We start from the raw sequence: 20,313 nt of genomic DNA on the forward strand, positions 1-20,313 counted from the left end.
GGGAATTCTTCATAGGTTTTATTGCCTTAGATACAGACGTAATTTTTCTTGTACTTGGGCTATGAGCTGTGCTGACGCTACGACAGAGACAGAGCGAGAGCGAGAGAGAGAGAGAGGGAGAGAAAAGAAAATACATATTTAAAGTCTTGGCATCTGAAAATGCAAATAATAAATGTTTATTTATCACCAGCCACAACCTGAATAATAATCTGAATTATTTTAGGTTAATTAGCATTATATTTACATTATATCTACATAGCAAGTCCTTTCCCCCGCACATCTTACCTAAATTTGACTTCGCTATTAGTGTTTCCAAAGCAGGAACGGGTACCCAGGGAAAAGCGCGCAACATATCTTCAGACAGCTGTTTTGACGTACGTGCAATTTTAAGACACCCTGTAAAGACATAAAGTTTATCAATGGCGTAATATATTCAGGGACATATTTATTTCCAGCTATAGCAAATATATCAGATTTGGAAGCCTAGTTAATGTGCAAAGTGCAAGGAGATGCTAAATTATGGAGCACGGAGGGGACGCTTGATTGCTTGTTACCAATAGTTTGGGGGGTCTTTTTGAGGAAGAATCCACTTCTCTGAGAATGATCACTCGAGAGGTTTTAAAGGGGAACACGAAAGCTGCCATATTTGTCATAGTTTAAAATACATATAAATATTGACAAAAAATACGTCCATTGGGCTAGTGCGAATCTGTGTAGTGCAGTGCTACGTGCATCGACCTCTGATGTGTCCTCATCAGAGGAGGTGAAGGATGAGGCCTTCTATTCACCCTGCAGCCAGGGCCAGATTTCTGGAAAAGCTACAAAGGCCCAGGCCTTGGATGGTTGTAGCCCAAGGGGGCACCTGAACATGAAAGAGTGTTTGCTACATGTGAAAGAGGGCGATAAAAATGGGGAGCAACACATGAAAAAAGGAAACTGATGTCCAAGGGAGCTGTACATAAAAAGATGGACCACAGTACATGGATGATACAGATGGAAAACGTTGCTGCATGTAGAATGCAAGCAAGCAGGAAACCTCAACGCTGGTGAAGGGGTCCAGTCAGAGCCGGATTAAGGCTAAATGGGGCCCTAAGCAAAGTAACTGATTTGGGCCCCCCATCATGTCGTAATAGAATCAGAAGATGCAGCTGCACAGCAACATGCTGCACACACCGGGGCAGCTGAGCTACAGGTTGCTATGGGCAACAGCACGCTTTCCTCTGTGGGTGCACAATGCAGGGAATAGCAGCGGCAAAATGCAGAGTGAGAGATGAATGGCTGGGACATTTGCACTCAGGGGCTGGGGCACACCTGTGAAGAGGGCGCCAGATATCACAGCAGCTGCACTTTCCCCCTGCATCTCCAGCCTGGCAATAGCAGAAAGCTCTGGACACCGCCAAACCGGAAACCGTTCCCCAGACAGAATTACATAACCACCCCCACCACCGAACAACCGATTTCCTCCCAAACTAGACAGCCACCATGCAACCTCCATCCCAGTGAAAACAATAGTCCAGCAGAGAAGGCAGCCGCAGCGGGGGAGAATGACAGCACCAGATGACTCACATTCACCTATTGCGATCCAAGCAATAGAGATCCCGTCATCCGGAGCCCATCTGTCTCCTCTAGAGTGCTGCCGCTCTGTTACTACTACTATTACTACTTCCTACTTCCTGTCTGATCTGAGAATCAGGAAGTTCAGAGCGAGCGGCTGCACTGTAGAAGAGACAGATGGGTTTCAGATGACAGGATCTCTATCGCTTGGATCATGGATAGGTGAGTGAGCGTTTGCCATCTGCTGCTATCATTCTTGCTGCAGCTGTGGTTCTCTGTGGGAAGGGAGGGCGGAGTGGGCAGCGGCAGAGCGCACAGTAGAAGGAGGGGGACGTAGGAGGAGAGCCTGGCTCTGAAGACAATCAGCAGCGCACGGCATCATTGGACAAGACAAGACAAATAACATTTATATCGCGCTTTTCTCCTGGCGGACTCAAAGCACCAGAGCTGCAGCCACTAGGACGCGCCCTATAGGCAGTAGCAGTGTTAGAGAGACTTGCCTAAGGTCTCCTATGGAATAGGTGCTGGCTTACTGAACAGGCAGAGCCGAGATTCGAACCCTGGTCTCCTGTGTCAGAGGCAGAGCCCTTAAAGGGACTCCGAGCAGTGCCTGTGGGTATATGCCTTTAACCACTTTGTCCTCCTTGACGTATAAAAACGTCAAGGAGGACAGGCGCGCTCCCGCGGCCGATCGCGCGCGTGCACGCGCACTCCCGGCCGCTGAGTCGGTAGTCACGGAATCAATTTATCGGGCTATGGAGCCCGATCATTGATTCCTCTCCCCCGCTGAAAAAGCGACAGCTTCTCTCGGAAGCTTCGCTCTTTCTGAAGCTGTGTCTCTCTAAGCATACATTGTACGCTTAGAGTGACGTCATGTAAAAAAAATCGAGATTGCCATCTTGTGGCCAAAAAGTAAAACTACAAGTAAATTCCCAAAAACATTACAATACACCAATATTTCCCCAAATAAAACACTTTTATATCCCACCCTCCCAAAAATGCCCACATAAAATGTTTAATAAAAAAAAACAAAAAAAAACATTACTATAAAAAAAAAAAAACATAAATATTTACCTAAGGGTCTAAACTTTTTAAATATCTATGAAAAGATGAAATATTTCTCTCTATTTTTTTTTTTATAAGCTTGTAAATAGTGATGTATGCAAAACGGAAAAAATGCTCTTTTATTTCCAAATAAAATATTGTCGCGATACATTGTGATAGGGACATAATTTAAATGGTGAAATAACCGTGACAAATGGGCAATAACAATACGTGGGTTTTAATTATGGAGGCATGTATTATTTTAAAACTATAATGGCCGAAAACTGACAAATAATGAATTTTTTCATTTTTTTTCTTATTCTTCCTGTTAAAATGCATTTACAGTAAAGTGGCTTTTAGCAAAATGTACCCCCCAAAGAAAGCCTAATTGGTGGCGGAAAAAACAAGATATAGATCAGTTCATTGTGATAAGTAGTGATAAAGTTATAGGCTAATGAATGGGAGGTGAACATTGCTCGGATGCATAAGCTGAAAACGACTGAGATGTTAAGTGGTTAAAGGATACCACAACTGACATGTGACATGTTGAGATAGACATGTGTATGTACAGTGCCTAGCACACAAATACCTATGCTGTGTTCATTTTTTCTTTCTGTGCCTGAAAGAGTTAAATATCAGGTATGTAAGTGGCTGACTCAGTCCTGACTCAGACAGGAAGTGACTACAGTGTGACCCTCCCTGATAAGAAATTCCACCTATAAAATACTTTCCTAGCAGAAAATGGCTTCTGAGAGCAAGAAAGAGATAAAAAGAGGAATTTCTTATCAGTGAGGGTCACACTGTAGTCACTTCCTGTCTGTGTCAGGACTGAGTCAGCCACTTACATACCTGATATTTAACTCTTTCAGAGAGAGAAAGAAAAAAAAGGAACACAGCATAGTTATTTGTGTGCTAGGCACTGTACATAAACATGTCTATCTCATTATGTCACATTTCAGTTGTGGTATCCTTTAAGCATACCCACAACTAATTAATTACATCCGCACACCTACCAGCATTATGTTTGTAATTATATCCCCCTGGGTTCCTTATATTTCATTGCATTGTGCTGAATCAAGCTGCTGACTTTGGAGAAAAGTCGTCCTGTGGCCGCAATTTCGATCGCGAAAATAGCGAAAACTAAAAGGCATAGGGCGACCGTTTATATATCATTGGAAAGAGGAGAAAAAGAGCTTTAAAATGATATGCATCTTTCCATAGTTACTGCACTGCTCAGAGTCCCTTTAACCATTATACCATCCAGCCACCGCTGACAGGATGGCGAGGGCTGGTTTATGTGCTGATGGGGCCCCTTTGACTCTGAATGGGGCCCCAAGCGACTGCTTTTGTTGCCTGGTTGGTAGTCCGGCCCTGGGTCCAGTACAGGATATTGTTGCATGCAATCCATTTTGGAAGCTAATGTCCTCTTTCTGCAAACAAATACAATTTGCATCTTTGTTGTTTTTGTTGTTGCTAGTGTTCCAGCTTGCTGTGAGTGTCTTGAGTGAAGAGGGTTAATCCCTTCCCCCCAATAGCAGCTGCGGCATCTGAGATATACACTCACACTCACTGTGTGGAGCGGTGGTGGTAGAGGTGAGGTGGCAGCTCAGCATACATATTTTACCTGCTTCTCCCGGCATCATGGTCACCATGGTCCCCTTCCTGTTTGCTGGACCGCAGCAGCTCTCTCTCCGACATGACGCAGGCAATGTGACGTCATGTCAGGGAGAATGCCACTGTGGTCCATCAGGCAGGAAGGGAACTATGGTAACCATGGATGCCAGCGGAAGCAGGTAAAGTATGTATCCCTGTCTCCCTGCCCTACCTGCTGAGCTGCACCTCACGTTCCTCACCACCACCACAATTGCACCATACAGTCATAGATATGCCGTGGCCGCAGTGCCCAGTGGCATGGGATGAACGAATAGAATTATTAGTGGGGAAAATAGGAGATGCTTGGGGGCCCCTATGGAGTTTTGCCCCCTTGCTTTAACTGTATCGTCGGCCCTGCAAGGCCGGTTCTAGCTACAATGGGGCCCCGGAGCAAACGTAACCTGGGGCCTACCCTGACACTCTCCCCCTCCCCCCAGTATAGTAGTCAGATGTACCCCTAATGACCCCCCCCACACACACACACACACACATCGTTACGGAGGCACTGGTGACAAGCAGACACTCACCTCCTCCGAGTTCCAGGTGCTGGAAGTCCCGTCTGTCTTCTCTGTACTGTTGCCGCTCTGCACTTCCTGCTCCTCACAACAGGCACTAGTACCCAAATGAAGGAAGCGCAAAGCACCAACACTAAAGAGAAAACAGACGGACCTGCCACGCCTGGAATTCGGAGGAGGTGAGTGTGTGCCTGCCACCACTGCCTCCGTAATGCTATGCGGGGGAGGGGGGTGACGGACACTCGGGGGCCTGTATGGATGCTAGGGACCTGGGGCGATTGTCCCTTCTGCCCAAGTGGTAGTGCCGGCCCTGCTTGTATAACTAGAATGTACTGTGCATTATAGCCACTAAGTTTACAAATTGAACCCCTAAAGGTGATAGTATGTCAAATCGGCCAGTTTAGTAGATCGAGCAGGATGCAAAATATTGGTCAATCGCACAGGAATTGGCTACTGTTCACATGTCATTTAATCGACTCTGAATCGATTTTTGCATTCAGATCATGGAGACACAACATCGGTCAGATCCAATGTGAAGATGAATGGCATAGGATATTGTTTGTAGTGTGTGGGTCACTAGTCGATGGACTTTCGATCAACCATACTGATTTCCTAATAAAGTCGATTGCTTTGTTGATTGAATCAGAATCGCTAGATGTATGGCTACTTTTATGCTTAGTAAATTATGTTCCTTGTGTTTTTTCAACGTATTCCTTACAACTTGGAAACATAAAACAAGTATGTTGTCTCTTATTTTCTGAAGGAACTCTGCAAGTGAAAATGTATATATAAAGCGTGAACAGTTCTGTGTGTATTTGATAGGCCTTGGATTAATTGGACAGTGTTGCCACAAAGAAAATGCTCTTCCAAGTGCTATAATTGGGCAAATGATGTGACAGGAAGCTGTGAAAGTGCCGTCTTGTTATCCCGCATTCTTGTAAAAGACACAGAGACGCTGCAAGAATGGCTGCGAATCTGTTGACATTTCCATGTTTGCAAAACCTCCCAGCTTGAGTTGTTGGTCCTACAATATCACCAGGGGGATTGGATAAAAATACCTGCAAGATTGTTTGACATGAAAGCAGCCTGTGTGAAATGCTCTGGCATTGCTTGCCTTGTCATCTGAAGCTTTAATAAGTTTAAAAATGCACAGCAGACGGCCGCAAATAGCACCCAGAATTCAGATGCCGTAGAGCGAGAGTCCCCACAGAAATGCATCTATCGGATGAGGGCTAATAGCCATAGAAAGCCTCAATAACAGGTTGAGAGTTGTAGATTTTCCATAGAATAGCTGATGTTTTCTTTAGTGCAAACTGAAAAAGGAACCGTTTGAGCACATAGCAGGATGTAAAAAATATTCAGGATACCTTTTACCTTTATTATGCTGGTCAGAAACACTTCTTATATCTACAGTATATTGCTGTATATTGGTATGTATACCGTTTTCCAATGGTAAGCCTAGGTTAAGATGTTACACAGCCTTCTGCCGCAGAGCACTCTGGGAGATCATATGAAGTCCCTGCTCACTTCACAGGAAAAAAAATTCAAAGTGATTCATCTTGCTAACAGTAAAGATGCCAACATGCTACCTAATAATCTACAAGTGTCCCTGCGTCCTGTCCCTGTGTCAGTGCTTTTGCGCTACTGCGCATGTCCTGCACTGACAGCCGTTGGGACAGGACGCAGGTCGGACCAGGGGGCGGGCTGGCTGGGTGTGCATGCGCACGTGTGGCGGTGACAGACCTAGAGCCCGTTTTCAAACAGGCTTAGTTCACTACTCTTTGATAAAGTATAGAATGTAAATCAAGGTAAGGGCTGGTTCACACTACTAGTTCTTTTCTACGTGCCAGCAATTTGAAAAGTTCTTGCTAATGTAAAGCACTGTAAAATACCCAAACAGATTAGGGTGACCCAAAACCACTAGGAAAGCATAGGGGATTAAAAGAGAAAACTAAACGCCCTCCTGCTAAAAAGCAATGCTCGGTGTAATATGCCTTCTTAAAGCATAAGGTACGGTATTTGCGATGATTCAGCTTTAAGCGAGCAACTATTGTTTCCCACCATGCATCACTACTGAATGTGAGGATTTAAACCTTGGGAAAGTCTCGTACCTAATCTAAAGGACCTCGCGACGTAAAAACCATTTTACTAAATCCCCTCCCCTTTGCGCTGGAATTACGGCGTGCCCGAATGAACTCACCCACAGGGACACCCCATATTGTGTGCGCCGGATGGCAGCTCGTGGCTCGGAGGGCGGTGTTCCCACTGCATGGCTTACGGAAAGGTCTTCCTCGAATGGTGTCCCCCATCAAGGTAACATCCAAGCAATCTATGGAACTAGCCCCCCAGTTGGAAGTAAACTGCAATTTAAAAGAATTAGACTTTAGATGATTTATAAACATGGGAATCTTCTCAGGGGTACCCTTCCATATCAAAAGAAGGTCATCAATGTACCTCCAGTACCACGCAACATCCCCCAGAAGGCAGCTCCCACCCCCAAAGATGTGGCACTCCTCCCACCACCCCATATAAAGGTTGGGAAGGATGGAGAAAACTTTGCCCCATGGAGGCGCCACTAGAGATGGCCCGAACGGTTCCCGGTGAACTTCCGAGGTTTGCGATCGCGGAGAACCGCAAACTTTACCGTAAGTTCGATTCGCCCTTATAGTGCATCATGAGGGTCAACTTTGACCCTCTACATCACAGTAAGCAGGCATATTGTAGCCAATCAGGCTACACTCCCTCCTGGAGCCACTTCCCCCCCTCCCCCTTGTAAAAGGCAGGCAGCATCAGCCATTTTACTCACTCGTGTGCCTGCAGTAATTAGAGAAGGCAGAGCTGCTGCAGACTCTCATAGGGGATGCTTAGTTAGGCTCTTGTAGGCTTGTTAGCTTGCTCCTTGCTGATTCTTATTGCTAAAAAAGCACCCCTCAACAGCTCTTTTGAGAGCTAATCTTGTTCTTTTGATCTATTTTTTCTTTGTGTGTGTCCCACTGACACTTGTGTTGCATAGACAGCCTTGGTAATTCCTAGTGTGTGTGCCACTGCCAGGCCCAGCACATTCAGTGACTACCTGTGCGTGTGACAGGTGCACATTGTAATACCAATCACTGCATATACCTACCTGCTGTTCACAGTGCACCCACCTATCTACGTGAGCTGAGCGCACGCAGTGTCACTGTGCCTGTCCGGTACCTGTCTGTGTGTGACAGGTGCACATTGTAATACCCATTACTGCATATACCTACCTGTTGTTCACTTCAGTGCGCCCACCTACCTACATGAGCTGAGCGCACGCAGTGCCACTTTGCCTGTCCGGTACCTGTCTGTGTGTGACAGGTGCACATTGTAATACCCATCACTGCTTATACCTACCTGCTGTTCACAGTGCACCCACCTACCTACGTGAGTGCACGCAGTGTCACTGTGCCTGTCTGGTACCTGTCTGTGTGTGACAGGTGCACAGTAATACCCATCACTGCATATACCTACCTGCTGTTGATCACTTCAGTGCACCCACCTACCTATGTGAGCTGAGTGCACGCAGTGTCACTGTGCCTGTCCAGTACCTGTCTGTGTGTGACAGGTGCACATTGTAATACTCATCACTGCATATACCTACCTGCTGTTGTTCACTTCAGTGCACCCACCTACCTACGTGAGCTGAGTGCACGCAGTGTCAATGTGCCTGTCCGGTACCTGTCTGTGTGTGACAGGTGCACATTGTAATACCCATCACTGCATATACCTACCTGCTGTTGTTCACTTCAGTGCGCCCACCTACCTACATGAGCGCACGCAGTGTCACTGTGCCTGTCCAGTACCTGTCTGTGTGTGACATGTGCACATTGTAATACCCATCACTGCATATACCTACCTGTTGTTCACTTCAGTGCACCCACCTACCTATGTGAGCTGAGTGCACGCAGTGTCACTGTCACTGTGCCTGTCCAGTACCTGTCTGTGTGTGACAGGTGCACATTGTAATACCCATCACTGCATATACCTACCTGCTGTTGTTCACTTCAGTGCACCCACCTACCTACGTGAGCTGAGCACACGCAGTGTCACTGTGCCTGTCCAGTACCTGTCTGTGTGTGACAGGTGCACATTGTAATACCCACTGCATATACCTACCTGTTGTTCAGTGCACCCACCTACCTACGTGAGCGCACGCAGTGTCACTTTGCCTGTTCGGTACCTGTCTGTGTGTGACTGATAGGTGCACATTGTAATACCCATTACTGTATATACCTACCTGTTGTTCACAGTGCACCCACCTACCTACGTGAGTGCACGCAGTGGGATATACCACTCCGTGCATACCTGTTAACTGCACCTGTGTGACTGCACTGTATTAGTCAAGTCAGTGCTTACCTTTCACTTCATCCCCCCCTGATATGGACAAAATGGACAAAACAGGTAGAGGCAGAGGTAGAGGCAGACTCAGAGGAAGGCCACCCGGCAGGTATGTGCGAGGCCGTGTTGATGTGATTTCGTGTGGCCCTGGCCCAAAGTACAGTGCTCAGAAGAAGGCACGTCCCATCAACTGCCAAGATTGTCAGGACGTGATTGACTATTTAACACAAAACACCTCATCTTCCACAGCCACCAGTGCTACTACAAGCACCACATCTGGTGCATTTGACACTTCGCAGGAGTTAATTTGTGGGGAATTAACTGATTCACAACCATTACTGTTACAACCAAGATGAAGGCGCTAAGCAAGTTACACCACCTCATATGTCTGAGTTAGGCAGCGACCCTATGGACGTAACGTGTGAGGAGGAGGATGATAAAGTACCTGCGGTTGGTGCAGTTTTGGAGGTGTCTGAGGCAAGTGAAGCTGGGCAGGATGATTATGATGATGACGATGATACGGATACCACGTGAGATCCTAAGAGACAAGATGACCAAGGGGACAGTTCAGAGGGGGAGCCAGAGAGGAGGAGGAGAAGAGTTGCTGAAAGAAGCAAGGGGAGCTCATCATCAGAAACAGCTGGTGACAGTGTCCGGCACCAGCCAACATGCCCTTCAACGTCAGCTGCTGATGCCACCATAGTGCCATCACCCCAGGGAGGCTCAGCAGTTTGGAAATTTTTTAGTGTGTCATCCGTAGATCAGAGCAATGCCATCTGTTCTCTCTGCCTCCAAAAATTGAGCCGTGGAAAGGCCAACACCCACGTAGGGACAACTGCCTTACGAAGGCACATGCAGAAAAGGCACAAACTGCAATGAGAAGAGCACCTGAGCAAAAGCAGCACACAAAAGAAAAGCCACCCTCCTTCTCCTCTTCCTCCTTCCTCCTTCAGGTGCAGCATCTTCAGCCGCTTTCTCCCTTGCACCTTCACAGCCACCCTCCTCCACTCCGCCTCTGCCCTTGAGCTGTTCCTGCTCCTCTGCCCACAGCAGCCAGGTGCCCGTGAAGGAAATCTTTGAGTGGAAGAAGCCAATCTCTGCCAGTCACCCCCTTGCCCGGCGTGACGGAACTGTTAGCTTGCCAGCTGTTACCATCTGGTGGATTCTGAGGCCTTCCGTAAATTTGTGGCCATTGGGACACCGCAGTGGAAGATACCAAGCCGCAATTATTTCTCTAAAAAGGCGATACCCAAACTATACCGTGAAGTTGAGAGGCAAGTGGTGTCATCTCTAGCACACAGCGTTGGGTCAAGGGACCATCTGACCATGGATGCCTGGTCTGCCAAGCATGGTCATGGCAGGTACGTTACTTCAACAGCCCATTGGGTCAACCTGGTGACCGCTGACAAGCAGGGAGTACGTGGTTGTGCAGCGGACCAACTTGTGACACCTCCATGGCTTGCAGGCAGGCCTCCAGCCACCTCCTCTCCTTCTCCTCCTACTCCTCCTGCTACATCCTCTTCACTGTTGTCCTCCTCCTCCTCCTTGGCTGAGTGGCAGTTCAACTCTACTGGTGATGCGACCTCCTCTCCAGCTACACAGCCCCATCTCCCCAGGGCCTATGCTGCATGCCAGGTATGACGGTGTCACGCCATATTAGATATGTCTTGCCTCAAAGCGGAGAGTCACACTGGAGCAGCTCTTCTAGCTACTCTTACCAAACAGGTGGATCAGTGGCTGACCCCACACCAGCTGGAGATCAGCAACGTGGTTTGTGACAATGGCAGCAATCTCATTTCCGCTTTGAATTTGGGAAAGCTGACACCTGTACCCTGCATGGCACATGTGCTCAATCTAGTCATTCAAAGATTTGTGTCAAAGTGCCCAGGCTTAGAGGACGTCCTGAAGCAGGCCAGGAAGTTGTGTGGGCATTTCATGCGGTCTTACACGGCCATAGCACACTTTGCCGAGATTCAGCGGAGAGACAAGTTGCCGGTGAGAAGCCTCATTTGCGATAGCCCGACTCACTGGAATTCGACCCTCCTTATGTTCTCTCGCCTGCTAGAACAGGAGAAAGCCATCACCCAGTACCTCTACAATTACAGTAAAAGGACACACTCTGGGGAGATGGGGATGTTCTGGCCCAACAACTGGACACTCAGGTGAAATGCATGCAGGCTCATGCACCGTTTGAGGAGGTGACCAACCTGGTGAGTCGCAGTGAAGGCACCATCAGCGACTTGATCCCGTACGCTTACTTCCTGGAGCATGCCGTGCGTAGAGTGGTGGATCAAGCTGTGGAGGAGCGTGAACAGGAACAGTTACAGGAGTAACAGTTTTGGGATCAATTTTCATCAGAACAGAGAGGGGAGGAGGAGGAAGAGTCATGTGGGGAAGAGGAGTCAGACTCGGATGATGAGGAAGGTGTTTCTTTGGAGAAGGAGGCGTCAGCAGAAGAAAAACCGCAGCAGGCATCGCAGGGGGCTTGTGCTGCTCAAAGTTCCCGTGGTATTGTTCGTGGCTGGGGGGAGGAGGAGGACTTACCTGACGTCACTGGGGAAGAGCAAGAGGAGATGGATAGTACTTCTGGATCCGACTTTGAGCAAATGGCGTCTTTCATGCTGTCCAGCTTGTTGAGGGACCCCTGTATAAAAAAACTCAAGAGGAATGAGCTGTACTGGGTGGCCACGCTACTAGACCCTCGGTATAGGCACAAAGTGGCAGACATGTTACCAACTCACCTGAAGGCAGAAAGGATGCAGCACATGCAGAAAAAGCTGGCAACTATGCTTTACAATGCATTTAAGGGTGATGTCACAGGACAATGCAATAAAGGTACCACTGCCAGTAATCCTCCTCCCATGTCCACGCAGGCAAGGACAGGATGCTCCAGCGATCTCATGGTGATGTCGGACATGCGGACATTCTTTAGTCCAACACCTCGCCTTAGCCCTTCCGGATCCACCCTCCACCAACGCCTGGACCGGCAGGTAGCCGAATACCTGGCCTTAAGTGTGGATGTAGACACTGTGAGCAGCGATGAACCCTTGAACTACTAGGTGTGCAGGCTTGACCTGTGGCCAGAGCTGTCCCAATTTGCCATCCAACTTCTGTCTTGCCCTGCCTCAAGCGTCCTGTCAGAAAGGATCTTCAGCGCAGCTGGAGGCATTGTCACTGAGAAGTGAAGTCGCCTAAGACACAAAAGTATTCAGACCTCACCTTTATCAAAATTAATGAGGCATGGATCCCGGAGGGCTACTGCCCGCCTGAAGACTAAGTCAGTCCCCACACACAGCATCTCTGCCTGTACACCGTGTGACTGGCTGTCTGCCCAAGACTAAGTCGCTCCCCACACAGCACCTCTGCCCGCAGGCCACTTGACTGCCTTCTCCACCACCACCAACAGGGTCCAGGACTCCAGGCGGATTCCTGAATTTTTAAGGCCGCTGCTATAATAATTTTTGTGGTGCGTGTACATGCCTGCCTAATTTTTCTGGCTGCACTGCAGCTGCAACAACAAAACAAAAGGCATGTACATGTTCCAATTCCCTTTCGTGATCATTACCTTGCTGCGGGGAAGGGGCTTGCGTATTACAATGAAGCAATGACCGACGGCTATATGAGTGTCTCGGAGGGGGGCGCACCAAAGATAATAAGGTCGTTGCTTCATTGTGGACAGACCAAATTTGATCAGCTGGACAGTCACTGTTCTGTCATTCAGCTACCTCAGCCCAACTATATGGGCTGGAAAGCCGCCATCACCTGGAGTAGTGTGTAAACTGCAAATATTGGAGAATGATGCAATGTTATAAAAAACTGTATAACTGAAAATAAAAGTATGAGAATATTTTCTTTGCTACTAATCTTCTAGAAATTATCCGTACTACACAACCAATTCATTATATCATAATTTTTTTTCGCTTCAGTGTCTCTTTAAAACTGAAATTTATTTTAGGATTTCCATAAACTGTAATGAGGATTTTGTTTCCACATACAGGCCTCAATTCACGGAGCATTATCAAACGTTTATCAAATACTTTATCAAACGTTTGATAATTTACCTAATGGGTAAAATCTTATTTTAAATTCACCAAGGTGTTATATATTTATCGAATGTTTTACCGATAAAACGTTCAACATATATATAACACCTTAGTGAGATTTTACCCATGAGGTAAATTATCAAACATTTGATAAAATGTTTGATAAACGTTTGATAATGCTCCGTGAATTGAGGCCATAGTGGCTAATCTTTTAGAGCAGAGAGGAAAATTTGAGTTTATTTCCCCTTTAAAGTTCAGGTTTCCGGGATCACATAACCTCTCTACTGCTCTCTGACCTTATTAAATCAGGGCCATTGTACGTGTGTGTGAGGCTGCAATGAATCAGAAAGAACTGGTCTCAGAACACTAAACACAGAATGGAGAATTAGGGTGCTGTGTAGATTACCTAGTAACACAGCCAGCTGCCCAGGATGAAGGTCATGCTGAAAATGTAGACCCTCGATGAGCTGTGCCCGGTGAATCGGTTTAAACACAGCAATTTCATGTTTGACTGGAGTATACCTTTGACACAGAGGCCTTTAATACACAAGAGACAGAATAATAAACATTGTGCAAAGTATAGAAAGTCACAGCAACCAATGGTTAGTCTAACTGCTCTCAACAATGAGATCTGTTAAGATCTGTCTGTTTTGCATGAATAGCCACACATCATTGCAGTGTGAATTATCTGATTACACTATACCTCCCAGTTCATTAGCAAGTTAAGGCCATATGTAAAAAAACAAAATCTTTGTGTGCTGTGACAGGTTATCATTCCCAATATATTGCAGGGATGGGTTAGGTGGCATAATGGGTAAAGAATAGGACTCGGAGTGTGAGCTGGGCCTGCGCTGCCATTAAGGCAATGCAAAGGGGTCAATTGCTGCCGGGCTCCCTGTGCTGCCGGAACTTCAGGTGGTCTCCCTCTGACTGCTCCAGATGCCCCTAAAATAATCATGGCTGGCTGCACAGCATTGCAGCACTGTGTAGGAAATGCATAGGCCACACCCATCTGCACTACAGCCCCCACAGTCCCTTGCATTGTCTACTGCTCGTACCAGGGGAACTCTCATTGGGTAGGAACGGTCACCTGGTACAAACAGTAGGCGATGCAAGGAATTGTGGGGGCTGTAGTGCGGACGCGTGTGTCCTCTGCATTTCCTGTGCAGCGTCGCAGTGCCGTACACAACTAACAGTTCTCCCACGGTCAGGGTGGACATGTGGTGGGCCAGATCAGGAGTCCCAGGGGTTAACTTTGGTGGGGTGGGGGCCCCCCAGGTTACCTTTGCCCCGAGGGCCTCTGTGCGGTTTAAACTGGCCCTAAGTGTGGGCAAGAAGCCACTTACCTCTAAAAATAACACAATATGTAGGCTTTATTATTGCAGCAAATACTGAATGTTGGGCAGGTCTCTGTAGACTATAAAAGAGTGACAGTGGAAAACTTACAGCTTGATGGCACCCTTTACTGGCGGACGTGGGCAGGTACCCACAAAATGCGTTATATTTGAACTAAGAATAAAGCTTTTATCTATATCATGTGTTATTTTTAAATTATGTTGCCTGCACTCCTATTCCCTGGGGTTTCCTATCCCACCTCTGTATTGTGTTCCTATTGCTGGAGATAATGTCCTGACCTCCAGCCACAGTAGATTTGAGGAAGAGAGGTTTCGCACAATGGCCAATGCAAAATGTGTAAACCTTTATTAACTTTAGTAAAAACCATTACACCAAGTTGCCATCCTTAACCACTTGAGGACCAGTTTTTCACTAAATTGGCCACTGCAGCTTTAAGGGCTCACTGCACGGCCGTCCAACTTGATTCCCCCCGCCTTTTCTCCCACCAACAGAACTTTCTGTTGGTGGGGTCTGATCGCCCCCAAGATGTTATTTTATTTTTTTACAAATATTTTTTCTATTATTTTTTTAATAAAAGTGCCTATTTTTTCTATTTTCTCCCAGTCCCTCCTTCCCTCCGCCCGCCAGCCAATCACTGTGAACAGCTGTCATAGGCTTCAGCCTATGACATCCGATCACCTCTGAGCTCCTGGAAGGGACAGCCGTGTCACACAGCTGTCCCGTGTACAGCGCTGCCTTCGATCGCAGCGCTTTACCTAGTGAAAGCACTGCGGTTTCCCCGTCTAACAGTCTCCCAGCGGCCATCAGAGCGGGGAAGCACGTGCATCAGCATGCTCGATTGGCCGCAAACCACGCCCCAAGGACCCTACGTCGATTGGCGTGTATGAAAAGGGGGTGAGATTTATAGAGATAGACTTGGCAAACATAAACTTTGCAGAAGCTTTGTTTTATGTTTACCAAATCTACCTCTGTATATATCTCACCCCCTTTTCATACACATACATTTGGAATACACAGGTTCCTGAAGGGCTGCAGCTTCAGCTTGTCTCATGCTGAGAAGCTGCTGACAGAGGCTGCTGCAGTGAGACGTCTCACAGCTTCTGGAGCCAGCCTTGGAGGGCGGCATAAATTAGAAGGGGGCGGAGACTGACGTCCGTCTGCACTGAGAGACGCAGAGCTACTGAGAACAGCTCTGCTTCTTCCTGTTCTCTTCCTGGTAGCATATTCTGCGACCAGGAAAGTCATGGCGAGATTAAGATCATTATCTGGACAGGGGGCATTTCTTTTAAAGTTGGAATATTGTAGGAGACCAGGTATTTATAGCCTTAACATGATTTTTAGATAAAATAAGAAAAAAAAGTAACTTCAGATTCTCTTCAATCATAGCATGTGTCATTTTCTTATAGCTACACATTGCTGTATATGGTATTTAATTCAATTTGTACTGGCGTTGGAATGCTCAGAAATGGACATTCCGCAGAGATCACCTGCCAGTACTAAAGATGTTGCTGTCTGTGATAAAATTCAGAGTAGGAATGTGACAAGACAATATACTCTGTACAGTGCTGTGGAAGATGTTGGAGCTATATAAATATGACATAATAATAACATAAATCAGGGAGAGGAAAGATTTTACAATGGGTAAACACTGACTAAATTATTTATAAAGTAAATTGTAAAACAATAAGCAGATTTATTATTTATGATATTATGATTACAGTTCCTTTTTATGCTCTTTAGTCCATGCATCCGTTGCAGTGGGAGTGTTGGCTATTGCAGACACTCCTCTCCCTGTATTTATGTGTGTCTCTAAGCTCAGTATGTGACCCTATACATTCCTAGTGGTTTGGGTCACCTGAGCTGCTTGGTTACTCTGTTGTACTGGTCCACGCCCTATCCCATACAGCCATATCAATCCCTGTCATGTACCAATGAGGACCAAAAGTCAGAAACAGTCTGTCTACATGTGGGTTTGATCTGGCTGTGTAAAATTAAAAGCTATAGGCTTGCTATACACCAGCGGTTCTGGATGCGAGCTTAGCTTACAGGGGCGAAAAGAGATCATTTGCATATTCAGTAGTGGTGCATTGTGGGTAACCACAAATGTTTACTTATAGCTGAATTATTGCAAATTTCCTTCTGTTTTAAGAAGGCAAATCACTCCAAGCATTGGTTCTTAGTAGGAGGGCTTTTCGGTCTCTTTTATCCCCCTATACATTCCTAGTGGTTTGGGTCACCCCGAGCTGCTTGGTTACTCTCGTGACAGGTAAGCTTTTAGTACATGGTGCTTTCTCTGATGTGTGCTTTTGCCCGATCTTATCCAGTAAAACAGACTTGAAATAGGAAGCATCCTTATGGATGGTGTCCGTGGGGATGTTATCAAAGATGTAAAATAAATTATTTGCCTCATTGCTCAAATAAACTGTTTGTTACAGATTGAAATCAATATACAACTTTATGACTGGGCTTAAAAGGCGTCAGTGATATAGCCCATTAAATATATTCTATTCATTACATTACCCTGAAAATGATTCCACAATGAAAATACTACAGCACATTAAGCACAGATTTGAATTGACTGTGTAAGTGCTGTAAAAGTAAAATTTAAAACAAAGACTCTCCATGGTTGCTATTTCTACCTTGAAGAGAACCTGTCACAGATTACAGTATTTATTATCTGATATGTCTGCCTGCAGGAGCCTTAGTTGTACCCCAGAATTTTGCTAATAATCTTTCCCCCTGAATAGTCTATAGGGAAAGTGTACAAAACAGGAAGTTTGGGTGCCAGAGGCACCATAGATGTTTGGCCCTGTTGGGGGTTGCCAGGGATGGCGGAATTTGCTGCATGGGGAAGGGGAGGTTAGTGACAGACATGGGTAGGGGGTCAGTTAGAAGTAGGCGTTGGTGGGAGGGGCAGGTTAGGGTTAGGCATCAGTGGGCATCAGAGAGGGCTCAGCAGCAGCCACTGCATCCATTCTCCATAGGTGTTAATGTGGTAAGACGCCTTTGGTTTGGCTGAATCCATTGGATGGCACTTGGCCTGAGGAAGTGACCTGAGACTCACAAAATGCGTTGCCAATAAAAATTTCATTTGTAGTGGTAACCTAACAGGAGCACTTTTTGTAAGCACTATACTATACTACACTATTTGTTGAAGTTCATTTGTTACTGGACATAGTGGTGGTACTTGTTGTGTGGGGGTCATGATAGCTGCACTTGTAAACATTGCATGAATTGAAGCTTATTTGGGTAAAATGGGTTCATATCAAGTTTGGGTAATACCCTGATAGGTCTGGTTGAGTTGCAGTGACTATCCATTTTTCAGGTTTGAGGTCCGGTACCTGTGGGTCAGTGATGTGTAGAGTCCTTCTTTGTCGAGTTTTACTTCGCGGTCTATAGTTTATGGGGTTGTACTACTATATAGATGAAGTGAGGGGAATCCCTAGGTGGTCTAGTGGTCTCACTAATGTCAATTTACCCCCGACTTCTGCAGAAGATAATGTCTCCTACCCCTTCTCCACTCCTAAACTAACCTCCAAACTGCTAACGCTAAGTCTCTGCACTCCTAACACTAGCCTGCCTATAAAACCTGCTCCTGTGGGATAAATATTGACAATCCAGCAGAGGTAGGACTCTACTGAGCATGTGCAGTATATGAGGAGGACTCTATTGACCATACGCAGATGGGGTTGTAGCATGCCTCGAAAAGAAGCATACTTCGGCATCACACCGAGTCAAGTGCTGGTCTGCAATAAGAGACTAGCACAGCAATTTAGCCTACAAGTTAGCCTTCTTTTTAGTTTTAAATACTTTACATGTTTGAAGCATCCCTTATCCTTGAAATGTCCTTATTTTTGATTACCAGTTGTACCTATGTTGTTTTACTACACACCGTGATTTGTATTACATAAGGAATAACATTGTGCAATGCTGTACAATAAAACAATGTCAGAAGTCACCGCTGAGTTCAGTGACCTATATGAATGTACCTGTCTTGAAGGCTTGCGCTTTACTATGGTTATATATGCAATTAGCCGTATTTGAAGAGATTTGGTGTGATGTTATCACATGGTAATGTAAGCATACAGAGAGGACAACGTGCATTGGGAGAGCCCTCAACTTTATGAGAGAATTCTTTTAGAAGTTCAAAGATCTTTCAACTTCATAGTTTGTTTAGTCAAAAACAATCACGCTATAAAGGGTTTTTAAGGAAGGGGAAAACTTTGTCCTAATTTCCAGTAAAAACACCGGTTTGCTGCTTTTTACAGAGAGAGATGCAATCCTATTTAAATACTCTAACATTGCTGAAGACCAGTCAGATTTTGCTGGCCGATTTGATGACTGATTGAATCTACCATTGATTTACGGATTCCATGAGATCCAACTGGTAACTCCCAACTGATTGTGGGCATTCTATCAATTGAAAGAGTTATTGGTTGTGACTCAAAGTTTTCATCGAGTGGGTGGGACTGAAAGGAAGCTGTGTGGGATTCACTGTGTACTGCATCAAGTGTTATAACGATCTCTGATAGGATATCTGCTGAGCCCAACCTATTTTATGGAAGCAGAAGGGTGTACAATCAGTGGTAAGCACTCCTCCTTGGCACTACAAAAGAAAGACAATATAACAGGGGCATAGCTACAGATTATGGTGCCCCCTTGCAAAACTTTCATGGGTTTTCCCAATGATGGATAATTTGATCTTCTTATGACCAAGTGGGATAGGGGCTCAGACTTTCCCCTTCCCTCCTCCTCCACTGCTGCCCCCACCCATTCTCCCTTTGATGTTACCATTCACCCTCCCTTTGACAGAGCCACAGATCAGAGCAGCGGCAGTGCTTAGGTTTTCACTGGTCCCTCCCGAGATGTCGCTACTGCCACTAGGTCTCCTCTGCTATTTTTCCTGTATCAAATGGGAGGGAGAAGGCGCTCTAAAAAATAGGTAGTAGAGGATGAACGGCATATCTATATCACGTGACTAAAAATAATAAAAAATAATAAATAATAAAAATGGCTTACCTCAAAAAGAATGGGCAATGCCAATTTCAAACAAAAGATTTATTATTCATCAGACATTATAAATGATAATGTGTTTCGCGGCGCACAGTCCGCTTCCTCAGATCAAATACAAAACAGTGTCTTTATGCTGTAGACAGTAAGTACGGAGCACCTAAAGGTTTTCAGGCACTCTGAACTTACTGTCTGAACATTGCCCTTTCTTTTTGAGGTAAGCCATTATTATTATTATTAGATGTACAGTTCATCCACTACCACCTTTTTTTGGGGTGCCTTCTCCCTCCCAGTTGTTACATCAGAGCCCCCCAGCTGCTTTTGGGGGGGGGGGGGGGTTAATCTAGTGTTCAATTCTGTTGATTTTTTTCTGCAGCGCGACCCACAAATCTGATAACTAAAAACCTGAGTGAGGACGGGATTTCCTCACCTGGCTTCATACTGTGGTTGCTAGTAGACGTACGAGAGGAATTAGCGCAGGAGACTTGGGCGCAGGATACAGCCTGTATGGCTTATCCAGCTCCTGCACAAATTCCCATTGATTTTAAATACTATTCCCCCTCCAGGCTGCCATGGATGGTAGGGAATTAAATAATTCGGCTTCCGGCAAATGCTGGAGGCCGGATTATAGTGTTTTATAAGTAACTTCAGCTCCGTCTTCTGACGGCGCTGAAGTTACTCACTGCTGCATCCAAGTGTCCTGCGTCGGAATGGCAGTGTTCGGCTAGTCATGCAACCCACAGTTGTGAGTATTCTTTTGCTCTTTAAGATTATGGGAT

The sequence above is a fragment of the Hyperolius riggenbachi genome, chromosome 4 (assembly GCF_040937935.1).
Source record: "Hyperolius riggenbachi isolate aHypRig1 chromosome 4, aHypRig1.pri, whole genome shotgun sequence".
Classification (NCBI taxonomy): Eukaryota; Metazoa; Chordata; class Amphibia; order Anura; family Hyperoliidae; genus Hyperolius; species Hyperolius riggenbachi.